This window comes from Triturus cristatus, chromosome 7 (genome assembly GCF_964204655.1).
Source record: "Triturus cristatus chromosome 7, aTriCri1.1, whole genome shotgun sequence".
In the NCBI taxonomy this organism is placed as follows: Eukaryota; Metazoa; Chordata; class Amphibia; order Caudata; family Salamandridae; genus Triturus; species Triturus cristatus.
Window position 1 is genome coordinate 1,849,288,131 of NC_140590.1, and position 9,287 is coordinate 1,849,297,417.

Below are 9,287 nucleotides of genomic sequence, written 5' to 3' on the forward strand. Positions count from 1 at the left end.
TTTCTGGGATCCTCTGTTCTGTGGCAAAGGCGGTTTTGGCTCTTGATTCTGCTGCTTGACCACCTTCTGCTGTTGCTGCTGATGATTACACCCCTCGTTCTGCACCTGTTGATTCAAGGATTGATTTTCATTACTCACTAATGGTGGATTTGTACACTCGGATCTCCAATGCCCTAATTTTCCGCAGTTGTGGCACGGAAATTTCTTCTTCGCCGCTTCGATGTTTCCCTTTCCTTTTCCTGTACCATATCTAGGCCTATTTCCTGGATTATTTGCTTGTTCAACCAGCTGTGCTTCTTGTCTTTCTGCAACCTTCTCCTGTGCCCACATTGCTTTTTCCTTCAGCTTTCTTTGTTTCGCCTCAATTTCATCACTGAAGTATTTCGCATGTCTCAAAATCTCATCAATCTTCTTACTCTGCCAATCAACTGTGTGCTCACGAATCATTTCACTGATTTCGGGTCTCAAGCCATGTACAAATCTGTATACAAAATGACTCAAATCCTTATCACCCAGATGTTCATCTCCACTGAACTGTTTAAAAGCCAGTATCAACCTTTCATAAAAAGCATGAACTGATTCTTTTGCTTCCTGATGTGTTCTATCTATCTTAACCCAATCTGTCTCTTTAGGGGGTACTTTATTCTTCAGGAACACAATGACCTGTTCGTATTTCCTCATAACCTCCGGGTCTGGAGCTCCTGTTCTCTGATCTCTCGGGTATTCCTTAGCAGGCCAATCTACAACTATTTTACACTCTGCCCACAAGTCTGCTGGAACAATTATATCAAACAGACTATTCAGGTCAATCCACAGCACTTTTGACAATTTCACAAATCTGTCTACCTGCCTATACCACTCGACAGGCTTTTCTCTCAGTCGAGGGAAATCATTCGTAAATGACAAAATATCCTGCCTAGTCCATGGGACATGTACATATCCTCCTCCTGGAATCTCTCTCATAGGATAAGCATCCACTGTTTTTGCCTTTTCTCTCATAGGGAATGCTGAGTAAGTCCTATCCACTGTATCTTCCCTTTTCTTATCCCACCTATCCTTCCACTTCTCCACATCACCCCATTTTCGCAATAAGGAAATCATTTCCTTAATCTGCCCTGTTCTGCCAACATCATTTAGATTCTCGATATCCTTATCAGAAAAATCCACTCTGTAAGGCTTCTGTAAGGCCTTCACCTTATCCATGTCAATTCCCATTTCACTCGCTATTCCTTTTAACCTGTCATGTGTATTCTTAGCCCTCCAGGTGATACTCTTGCACATGAATAACAACTCTCCATCATGATGATTTTTTAACATTTCTGTAGGAATTGTTCCCGCTATAAGCTCCTCCAGTTCTATACGCAACCTAGCTACATCAATTGCCTGAGAATCTTTGTCCCTCCTTTGGAGAACTTTCATCCAATCATTCAAATCCTCAGCCGTTATTTCTGTAGATTTTTTCCCTGTACTCACTTGTTCTGCCATCCTCTGTGGTTCCAAAATTGATCCTCCCATCATAACATTTCTTTCTACATAACCAGTATTCAATCCTGAATTAGGCTGTACATCTGACTCTCCATCACATGTGGTATGTCTCAACTGATTCTCTCCTGTCCTCATTCCTGACTCTCCCGAAGAACCAACTTGTCCATTTCCTACATATGGAACTGTTAAACCACTCTCACCCCTTCTTTGCTTATCAAAAATAGGCATAACCGGACCTATGGTTACAGGCACTGTAACAGCTTCTAGATTCTTTGTCAATTCCCTGATTTTCTCTGTCAACTCGGATGTGGTTCTTGCTAACTCTCTTGTTTTTTCATCCCCGATTGCACTCTCTCTCTCTCGCTCTCTCTCTCTTTCCCTTTCCGCGAAAGAGCTACCACTTTTCAGATCAGGTGTCACAACTTCTTTTTTAATGATTTGCAAAGTATCTCTCATTGGTGTAGCAACTGGTGTTCTCACTTCTGGTTCTGGTCTATATGGAGGTGGTCTCTTGTAAATCATGTCATCCAAGACTTCATACTCATATTCATTAGCCCCATACCTTCTCAATTCTGCATCATGTACTTTTTCCGTAACTTTCCTCCCTTCTGCTTCTTCAACAGTTCTCATAGGATACAGTCCCTCTGACATACTAGCATCTCGCCATCTCCTCATTCGATCATGATGAGTTTCACGATCATATTTCCTCCCAAAAATGTACCTATAGTTACCTCCACTCCTCTGCTTTTCTCGCTCATGCACCTCATCTTCCCATTCTACCAATGCCTCGAACTGTGTCGGCCTTTGTCTTGGCTCTAGACACATCATTTTTTCCCGTAAATTTCTCAACACGGCCAGATTAAATGAACCATGTTCCGGGAATGCTAGAACACCATCTTCTCTAGTATACTTAGCCCAATTGTCTAACCAAATACAGGTATGATACCCATATTTCGCAACCATGAAGGATGCAGGAGTTCTTGTCGGAGGTAATAATTCACCTTCTCTAGTTATTATGTCCTTATCCTTGTCAAACCATTTTTTAATTTTACTAAACAAGGATTTCTTTTTCTTTTCTTCTGTTTGGTAATACATTTTTGCGTTTACCACAACCCTCTAGTCCCTTCCTCAACTGTACGATCTTTTGTCCAATAACAGACCGACTCACACTAACGCACCAATCCCGGAGCGTCTACGTCACCCTGTACTTCTTCCAATCCCTGCGCGGCTCACACCAACGCACCAATCACAGCGCTTTCGCTGTTCTAACCCACTGTCCAATCACAGCGCGGTCTTTCTGACGTCAGTAGTCGCTGCAGTCGCTTCTACTCCTGTCTCCTGTCACTCGTCTACCCCTCCTTTACAAAACCTTCTCGGTAGACTCTGTTTCAGATTCTACAAATCTATTAGTTACAACATATAAACATCTCCATTGTCTGCTTCGCTAACCACAGAATAGTAAAGACCTTTCCCACGAAAATCCCGCTTCTCTCTAGAACAGCGCTTACCTCTGCTCTACCACGGAATTATTACTTTCGTTGACACAGTAGCACATCCCTCTACTCTGCCCTTCTAACATGCATCCATTAACTGTTTCCTCCTGGAATGTTCCTAAGAGCTTCACAATCAACTAAATGCCCATACATTCACGCACTTTCACACCAGAAAATATAGCACATTCACACAGAATCCTGTCTTTCCCGAGAACAGCGAACAATCTGTCCTACTACAGAATTATAACATACGTTAACCAAGCAGCGCTTACCTCTGCTCTGTCCTTCAAACAAGCTCAGAGAATACCTATTACTTCTCCAGCAGTAAGCTTTAACGGCGAACCTTACGGATCCCTGGGACTTAAGACCAGAGTTTCACAGATAACCTTTGCTACCATACACACTTCTCTTATACAGAAAATATGTCTCTAGTAGTAACACACGACGATGTCACTGAATCGAACCCAGACAATGCGACGCGCAACTTCAATTGTCACATGCTTTTCCCTGCATTCGTACAGGGCCAACAATCCCGTCTTTCCCGAGAGCAGCACTCACTTCCCTCTGCCCTACTACGGAACCATCACCGACTCCCTACGTCCCAGAAGCCGTACACACTACATATAACTCAATACGACGACTTCAACATTTAGTGTTAGTACATGTATCAACATCAATCAATAAATCAATAAATCCAAAGCCTATGTACAAGCAATTTATTAGATCAAGACAATAATCAAAACCATCATACTGCTACCAGGAAACTGCTGCAGATCAGAGCTTATAAATTCTCCCTACTTCCACGGACAGAGTAATTTCACAGTCATACGCACATACACTCATCATACGCTGGTGGGGCCCATAACACCAACATTCATTCTATTACTCTATCCACACTGAATATGAGAGAGAACTCCTTGATCAATCTGCATCTACTTTGAGGTCAATGCAACCAAATTGAATTGTCTCGAGTCATGATATAAACAATTTAAACACATTTGAGATCTCAATAATATGACAAAGAAATAACCACCCGACACTGAAATTCAAACAAGAATGATTTATCTAAATTAGTTCAAATGAAAGGTCATTCAATAGCAAAATCATTATTCTCATATTTACCTATTCTAGCTAAATGTCGTATTATAAGTCAGGACAGGTCTCTCAGTAAAGAATCAAAGTCCCTCGAGTCGCCGTCCTCTCAATCAGCATCGATCCTCTTGAGCATAAGTTCAGGAAGAAGTGGCCTTAGACCCTCTCTGGTCTAGAAATATTTATACTAAAATTTACATACTAAAAGTTACAAACAAACTCTAAACGTCCGTTGAGCAGAGCGAACAGGAAAGGATGTTAGCTCGCAACATTTAGAAAAATCTCCACTCTCGAATATCTCAAAAATAAAAACACGGAAATAGGAAATCCAAATCCAGTTTTGCACCATCTATGGATGCTCTTCTCCGGAATTGTTTCACTCACAGTGAAGCCACCGTAAGTTTATCAAAAATGTTCATTTGTGACAAATGTTCTCCTCCAAGGATATTTGGCGAACATCCCAGAGTTGTCGTCTTTTTCATAACTTTTAGCTCAGACAGAGGCCGAGGTCGTCACATTCAGCGAGGCCTCTCTTCATATTTCATCTACTCAAATGCAGGCTGTAGATGTCGGCCATTTTCTCAACAGGCCAAAATGGACAACTTAATTAAAAAGAAACACAAAACAACGTTACTACATTATATTGATTATACAGTGTTAATTCCCACGAATACCCTTATGTGTATGTATTTATCTAGCCATTTGCGACATAAAAAAGCATTAAAGCATATTATTTTAAAGCGCAAACACATAACAAATAGCACTTTAGCCACACTTATTTAATTAATTTGCTCACCAACTTAGTTCACTTATTAATTAAGCCATGCAATTGCATTCCCACGTATAATTCTTTCATTAGTAAGGTTGACTAATTAAAACACTCGACAAAACTTAATACCTAGTAATTAATCCTTAGTAATTTTAATTATGACATATAAAAATATAAGATGATGTTTGGGTTTAAATAGAAAACCCTGCTCCAGCATCAGTACCATGACTTTTCTTCGTAAGTGAAGCTCGCACTGCAGTTGTCAGACTTGGACATGTTGTCATTGGCCTGGCTGTGTGGTACATACACGTAGATTCTCTTGACCTTGAAGGTAGCACAGTGAGGTAAATGCTTGCTGCCAAGATCTGCTGGGATTAACCAATACAGATTATATTGACATTAAGCAGTACATCTCCCACTGACTAGTTCAATTTGCCGTTTTTTTCATTTAAGGTATGCGATACTTTGTATGGAGTTAACTGAAGGTGAAAGACCAACAACATAGTTCCAGAATAATTTGCTCTTTTTAGCCACGCCTTTAGCCTCGCCCCCAATTCTTATTGACCCCGCCCCCACTGCACTCAGGATCCAGTTTTCATACATTTATGAATGTACTTCAGCCAGGGCCGGTGCTAGGCATGGGCAGTATGGGCAGCTGCCCAGGGCCTCGATCTCAGCCCAGCAGCATGGGGCCCCGCACCAGTGCAACACACCCCCAAACCTCTTGCGGCCCTGCTGATCCCATTGAAGAAAGGTGTCTGTTTGCATTTGGGATTACAGGAGGGGCCCCCTCCCTAGACCTCTCAGGGATGGTGTGGGGAGGCCTAGGGAGGGGGACAATTCATCTTGTGCCAGTTGCAAGGAGGCCTAATTGCAGGTGTGTCCTGCAATTAGGCCACACACCTGCAATTAGGCCTCCTGCCTGGCTGCCCATTGAGAGACACTGCGGGACACCTATTGTCCGCACTTTACAGACCACACAGTTTTACCACTCAGCCCCCAAGCTATTCTCACACCTTCAGCCCAATATGAGCAGTGAAAGAGGTGCTTGTAGGTGGCAGAGAGGAGAGCTGTGGCCCAGGAGGAGTCTGCACAAAGCAGCTTCTGGAGCCCTGAAGATGTCACCTATGTAAATTAGAGGGGCCTCGCACATTCCTCTTCCCCTGGGGCCCCAAAAGTTCTAGAACCTGCCCTGACTTACGCCCCTGCAAGTTGGTGTCTTTTTTATATGGGTGGTGGGTTTCAGTGCCCAGGGCAGGCCTGCAGTGTGGCCGACTGAGGCCAGTGACACATTCCTGAAAATACTGGCAGAGGATGCCAGGTGGGCGTTGTAGGAAGGTGGAATCTGACTACATGGTTGCCCCCACTTTTTTCCTGGTGTTTTGATGGTTTTTGACTTAGTTTGGCTGGGAATCTGCTATTCAGGTCCCCAGCCTAGCTGCTTCCTCTCTAAATTGATTCCTAGGACCTTAGGTACACAACAGATTGGATTCTGAGGTGCCCTTATAAGTCCCTAGTATATGGTATACTATGTACCCAGGGCATAGGTACCCCAGAAGCCTACCAGGGACTGAAGCATGTATTATGCCACCCCTGGGAAGCCCTCCAAAATGACACCACAGGTCTGCTACTGCAACCTGGGTAAGGTGGTGCATGCACCCCTTACTGAGATATAGGTTCACTATATCTCACCTATCAACCTATCAGTCACCCCTATGGCAGGGCTTATCAATCCTGAAGGCAGGGTGCTTGGTTTTGTGTGAGAGGTTGCCCATGCATGAGCAGAGCCCCTCTGAAGCCTTTGGAATCTCTTCTCCGGGGTTGTCTGTGATGCAGCCTGACCATATACTCTTAAGTGCATTACAACCAAACGGTAAATGCCAACTTTGGACTGGCTGCACGGAAACAGGTTGTGTTTGGTGTCAAACACCTTGGAATCATACCACCACACCAGTATCTGGTGTGGGAGTATGATCCCACCCTTCTAGAGGGAGAGACATGACAGCACCGGTATACCCGGTACCAGCTTAAAAGAGCCCTGGCATCACAAAATGGATGCTGCAGCCACAGACAGGAGTCTGGCTTCCTGCTGCTGACCGAAACTCCAGCAGAGGAGGCCTGGACAATAGGTTTCCTGTCACAGGGAGGTGTTACCACCTCCCAGACAGGCTTAAGTGTAGTGGGGCTGGGTGGGTGCACTCTGAAAGTGCTTTGAAGTCCTGCATTGGGGGCACATTTGGTGTCCCTGTGCATAGTCCAGCTCAAACCGGTTCAGGGGCTACCAGCCTCTGCTCTGACATGAAACTGGACAAAGGAAATGGGTGTAGCCACCCCTCTTTCCAAACCTTCCCATAGGTGGGTCCCCTGTGTTAGTCCAACTCCTTCCTTGGGTATAAAGAAGGAACCTCTGTAACCAGAATTTTAGATATCCCTGGACGAAACTCTGAAACTGAATCCTGGAACTTCGATGATCTGTTCAACGCCAGATGACTGAAGCATCTCCCTTGCAGTAAAGGAGTTACTCCCCTGCTTGGCAGGCACCAAAGACCCATCTGTCTGGTCTGCATCTCCGAAGCTCCTGCCGGACGCCGAAGACTTTGCAACACCAGAGGTGGATTTCCAGACTTCCCAGAGGCCGAACCAAGTCCCCAGCAGAGCTAAGACCCGTAGCCCTCGTGGATACCGTGGAACCGGAATCCCTGGACACCGTGCACATTTCAAGTGCATCAGCTTCTCGACGTCCCCTGAGGCTGTGCATTGGGTTACTTGTAGCCCAGACCCTAAGCAGAGAATTCACTGAAGATTGTTGGCCTACCCACTCCAAGTGACCCGTGGGCTGCCATTTTGTGATTCCTCTTGAGGTCCCTTCGCGATCCCTGGTCCGTCGACTGGTCGGTCCCTGTGAAAGTAACTTTGACTTCCCTTGGGCTTCCCTGGTTGCTCCAGACGTGCCCTCACTCCTCCTTGCTGGTGGAGTCCCTCGGACCTTGCTGGTCCGCACCGAAGCATCTATCTCCTTTCTGTGTGGGTTGCGGTTGCCAAGGCTTGTTGTGTCCAATCTGGGCACCGATGCTGCAGCACTCAACATCCTTCATGGGACAGCTCGAATCCAGCTCCTGCTTGTCCTCGACGCCTCCTGGTCCTCGTGGCTGAAGAGTCAAGCTTCACCTTCTTCACCTGAAACACCTGACATCAGTGGGCATTCGTCTATCGTGCCCCTGGTCACTGGCAAGTGACCCAGACTCTGTCCCCTCTGCTTTCAGGTTCTTCACATCTCCGATCCAGGCTTGTATCCCTTCTGACACTTCGCATCTTCCTGGCAGCAGCACTTCTTCACCAGCTTCCATTGAAAAAGACGACGCGACCCGACACCATTTGACACCTATGCACCCGGCTTACCTGAGTGAGGTAACTCGAGTACTCCGGTGCTCCCATGGGTGAAGACCCTTGAACTGTTTAAGTCCAAGAGGGTTTGGTCCTAATCCACTTCTAAGTGTCCTTTAACTCTAAAAATCTAACCGCGACTTTCCCCATAGAAGCTAACGGGTGCTCGCGGCTGTGTTCACACACTGCCCACGGCCCCTGTGGGTCCCCTATGTCACTACCTTGGGTGATTCCTTGGGGTCCCAGTGATTCTACAGGCTCTAGGCCTTGTGTCTAGTTAAGTCGTGGTTCTTATACCACTTTTTTAGTATATGGTTTGGTCCGCCCCTAGGGCCTGACGTGTATTTGTGCTATTTTACAGTACTATTTGAAGTGTAACTTAAGTGTTTGGACCTCTACCCTCATAAAGAGACTAGGGGGGTGTGTTTAGAAATAAATACATATATTTTAAATATATACCTGGTGTGGTTGCCTTTCATTTGTTCATTCAAGAGATTATAGACTGGTATAACAAGCTGCTTTACATTCCTTCAAGACTTAGCCTGAAGGTTGCTCTCTATAGCTACCACTAGGATAGCTTTCAATAAAGGTTGTCTTTAACCTATCATCAATAAGGGGTTGTTTGGAACGGTACAGGGTGCCCACTATAACTAGATTATGTGTAATCAGAGAAAGAAAAACGAGAAGGCCGCGTCACTCGTCGGATGCAACTTTTGATCCCAGGAGTTCCAGATTTTGAAAGATTCTTTTTCATCGGAGCCCCCGTCTGAGGTGTTCAGTGGTGGTCCCATGACATGTCCTCCTGTGAGACTCACCTGGCCACGAGACCCTCAGGGGCCTACACCCTCTGACAAGAATGTCCTTCACTCCCAGTCCTGAGACAAGCTGCAGCCCTGTGCTGGTCCTCACGGTTGTAGGGTTACACCACTTCCTGTGGTTGAATGTCTGGAGTACCGAGGCTAATGACGTGGCTGTATTAGGAGTGGAAAGTCCAAAACACCCTCCTTCCTATACAAGGGGTCTTTGTTGAGCTTGTCATAAGGAGGCCCCGGTTACCGAGCCAA